This window comes from Charadrius vociferus, unplaced genomic scaffold (assembly GCF_000708025.1).
Source record: "Charadrius vociferus isolate BGI_N301 unplaced genomic scaffold, ASM70802v2 scaffold132, whole genome shotgun sequence".
Lineage (NCBI taxonomy): Eukaryota > Metazoa > Chordata > Aves > Charadriiformes > Charadriidae > Charadrius > Charadrius vociferus.
This window is the reverse complement of record NW_009647028.1, coordinates 583,187-587,477: the sequence shown is the minus strand read 5'-3', so window position 1 is coordinate 587,477 and position 4,291 is coordinate 583,187.

The following is a 4,291-nucleotide window of genomic DNA, read 5'->3' as shown; positions in this document are numbered from 1 at the left end:
GCCCGTCGGTGGGGCGCGGGAAGGAGCGGCGTCCTGAGGTGATGTGCCCTGAGGTGAGGCGCCCTGAGGTGAGGCGCCCCTGAGGTGGGACACCCGGGTTTGGGGCACCCCCGAGGCGGGAAGGCCTGAGGTGGGACAGCCTGAGGTGGGACAGCATGAGGTGAGGTGCCTCTGAGGTGGGGATACCCTGAGGTGAGGTGCCCCTGAGGTGGGATGCTCGGAGGTGGGACACCCTGAGGTGAGGCCCACCTGAGATGGGACACCCTGAGGTGGGGATACCCTGAGGTGGGACAGCCTTAAGTGGGGATACCCTGAGGTAGAACATTCTGAGGTGGGGGTGCCCCTAAGGTGGGACAGCCTGAGGTGGGGATACCCTGAGGTGGGGGTGCCCCTGAGGTGGGACACCCAGGTACGGGGCACCCCTGAGGTGGGAAAACCTGAGGTGGGACACCCTGAGGTGAGGTCCACCTGAGGTGGGACACCCTGAGGTAGGGATACCCTGAGGTAGAACATCCTGAGGTGGGGGTGCCCCTCAGGTGGGGCACCCAGGTATGGGACACCCTGAGGTGGGACACCCAGGTATGGGGCACCCCGGAGGTAGGAAAACCAGAGGTGGGACACCCTGAGATGGGACAGCCTCAAGTGGGGATACCCTGAGGTGGAATACCCTGAGGTGGGGGTGCCCCTCAGGTGGGACACCCCGAGGTCGGCCACCCTGAGGTGGGACAGCCTGAGGTGAGGTGCCCCTGAGGTGGGACACCCAGGTATGGGACACTCCTGAGGTGGGAAAGCCTGAGATGGGACACCCTGAGGTGGGGATACCCCTCAGGTGGGGCACCTCTGAGGTGGGGCACTCTGCGGTGAGGTGTCCTGAGGTGGGACACCCTGAGGTGGGGTACTCTGCAGGTGCACCCCTGAAGTGGGGTACACTTAAGGTGGGCACCCCTAAGACTGGGGTACCCCTGAGGTGGAAGCTCTAGTCGAAGGTGGATGTAGCCCTGGGATGGAGACATCCACCTGAGGTGGGACACCCAAGTATGGGGCATCCCTGAGGTGAGGTACACCCAAGGCAGGGGGTACCTCTCAGGTGGGACACCCTGAGGTGGGGGACGGCCTGAGGTGGGGCACCCATGATCTGGAAGTACCCGTGAGGTGGGGCACCCCGGTGTGGGGCACCTCTGAGGTGAGGTACCCCTGATCTGGAAGTACCCATGATCCCTGAAGTGGGGATACCCCTGAGGTGAAGGTACCCCTAAGTTGGGAGCACCCTTGAGGTGGGGCACCCTGAGACCAAGGAAATCCTGAGGTGTGGCACCCTGGTATGGGCTACTCTTGAGGTGGAGGTACCCCACTATGGGTCACCCTGGTATTGGTCACACTGTTATGGGGCATCTCTGATGTGGGGGCACCCCAGTATGGGGCATCCTGGTATGGAGGCAGCCCTGGAGTGGGGTACACTTAAGGTGGGCTACACCTAAGGTGGGGCACCCCTAAGATTGGGGTACCCCTGAGGCAGAGGCACCGGTCGAAGGTGGACGTACCGCTGGGATCGAGACACCCACCTGAGGTGGGGGCACCCACTTGGGATGGGGGCACCTGTCTGGCTTTGGAACACCCACATGAGTTTTGGGCACCGCTGGAGTTGGAGCATCCCGGGAACGGAGGCACCCACCTGGGATACGGGCACCTGCCGTGGCTGGGGGCACCCACCTGCCCGTCCCCCTGCCTGCGCCGTGCGCCGGGTCTCTGTGACCCGGCAGAGCACCCGGCACCCCCAGCAGCGGTGCGCCGAGGGGCTCACGTGTGCACCGCCGAGGTCTTTACGGAACTTCCCCCCCCCGATGATCTGGGAGTCTGTGGCACCGCAGCGGGGTCAGGGCACCCCAGGTGTCACCCAGACAGGATCTCACGCTCCTCCGCACGCTGTTGCCGAGCCCCTGTGCCACGGGCAGCGCCCGCTTCGCCGGCACTTTCTGGGAAGCTGAAATTTGGCGCTTGCAGATGCTGCTGCGGTGGTGCCCTCCGGCCGTGGGGCAGTTGCCCGGACTCCATCATTCATGGCACGGCGACCTCTGAAATGTCTCCAGGCGCCTCTGAAGTTGCTCGCGTGCCCCGAACGACGGGATTCACACCTTGCCGGGGCCCCTCAGTGCTTCCTCCAGCACGGGGCTTCAACCGCTGCGGCCCAGACACGTGATTTAATTGCAGATGCTCCTGTAATTCGGACAACATCCTTCCTCCCAGCGAGCATCCGGAGTGGGATTGCTTCTGCTCCAGCCCTCCAAACTTCTCCCGAACACCCAGGCACCGTCCACATCGTCGTCGCCTTCACGGGTGAAGGGGAAAAAAAAAAGGGGGAAAAAAAGAGAGGAGAGGAGGAAGCCAACTTGATTACGGATGGTAAACACTGGAAATGGCACCGGGAGTGACGCGAGCTGCTGCGCTGACCTCCCCTTTCCACCCGCAGCGGGGCTGATGTTTAACTGGGAGGGATCTCTCCTTGCCCCCCGTGAGGGCAGATATCCCCAACACCCCGATGCGGGCGAGGGACCCCATCCCTCGGTGTCCCCCCGCCCCGCTGCCGTGCTCCCTCTCCTCCCAGGCGCGCTGATTGTACTTATTAAGAGTTATTAATACTTAATCAGCTGGCGGATTTAATTGTGCCAATATTAAAAATGCATCAATGTCAATTTTATTCATTAAATATTTACTTTGTTGAAGGGAAACTGTTTTGCTGCTGTTTTAATATCACTTTCAGACGCTTTTGGATGTGACCCCAGCAAATCGGGGGGGAGCCCTCGGGGAGGGAGCGGCACGGCGGCAGCACGGGGACCCGGGATGCTCCCACGGGAATGGGAGAGACGGCAGGGAGAGGACCGGACCCCGTCCCCGGAGCTCGCTCGTCGCCACCAGCTCTGAGCGAGCGAGTGGCTCGGCAGCGTGAGTCAGCGTGGGAAAACCTCGCCCCAGGCGTATTCCTGATTCCCGAAGCGCCACGATGTCGGATGAGCCAGAGCGCCTTCCCCACACAAGTCTCATCCCGAGGAGGATGCTCGGGGCTGGGAGAAGTGCGGCGGCAAGCCGGGATGCGCGGCCTCCAACGCCTGGAGATCCAGTTCCCGGAGGGCTTCGGCTGCAGCTTTCCCCGGAGCTCGGGGCCGGAGCGCTGCTGCCCACGCGCTGCCAGACTCGCTGCTTGCTCTTGCCTTGCTCCCTCCTTCATCCCGCTGCTCCATCTTTTTTTTTTTTTTTTTTTTTTTTATCGAGACCTCCCAGCCCGTTTTGGGGCTGAGCTCCGGTCCTGCTGGTGGCGGTGCCCAGCTGGGTGCTGGGGTGATTGGTGCCAGGGTGCTGGATGTCAGAGTGCCAGGGTGCTGAGTTCCTGGAGGACAGGGTACCAGGGTGCTGAGTGCCAGATGTCCGAGTCCCAGGGTGCCAGGATGCCAGGGTGCTGGTGTGCTGGACATCAGGATGCCAGGGTGCTGGATACCATGGTGCCAAGGTGCTGGGTTTCTGGATGTCAGGGTACCAGGGTGCTGGATGCCAGTGTGCTGGATGTCAGAGTGCCAGGGTGATGGGGTGCTGGGTGCCAGGATGCCGGTGTGCTGGATGTCAGGGTGCCAAGGGTCCTGGAAGCCAGGCTGCCAGGGTGCTGGATGTCAGAGTGACAGGGTGACAGGATGCCGGGGTGTCGGGGTGCTGGACGCCATGGTGCCAGGGTGCTAGGTTGATGGATGTCAGGCTACCAGGGTGTCGGGGTGCTGAATGCTGTGGTGCCAAGGTGCTGGGGTGCTGGATGCCGGGATCCCAGAGTGCTGGGTGCCAGGGTGCCGGTGTGCTGGATGTCAAGATGCCAGGGTACCAGGATGCCAGGATGCCGGTCTGCTGGACGTCAGGATGCCAGGGTGCTTGGGTGCTGGATACCGTGGTGCTGGGCTGCTGGATGTCGGGGTGCTGGATGTCAGGGTGCCAGGATGCCAGCTTTCTGGGGTGCTGGATGCCATGGTGCCAAGGTGCTGGGGTGCTGGATTCCGGGATCCCAGGGTGCTGGGTGCCAGGGTGCTGGTGTGCTGGATGTCAAGATGCCAGGGTAGCAGGATGGCGGATGTCAGAGTGCCAGGGTGCTGGGTGCCAGGGTGCCAAGACACCCCAACTCCCTATTAGCCTCGCCACCTGCTCTCCGTGTGCCCGGGGCTTTGAAGGGGTGCCGGGCCGGACACTGACCCCCATCTCCCCATCTCCACAGGCTGTGCCTTCCTCACCTACTGCGCCCGCGACTCAGCCCTGAAGG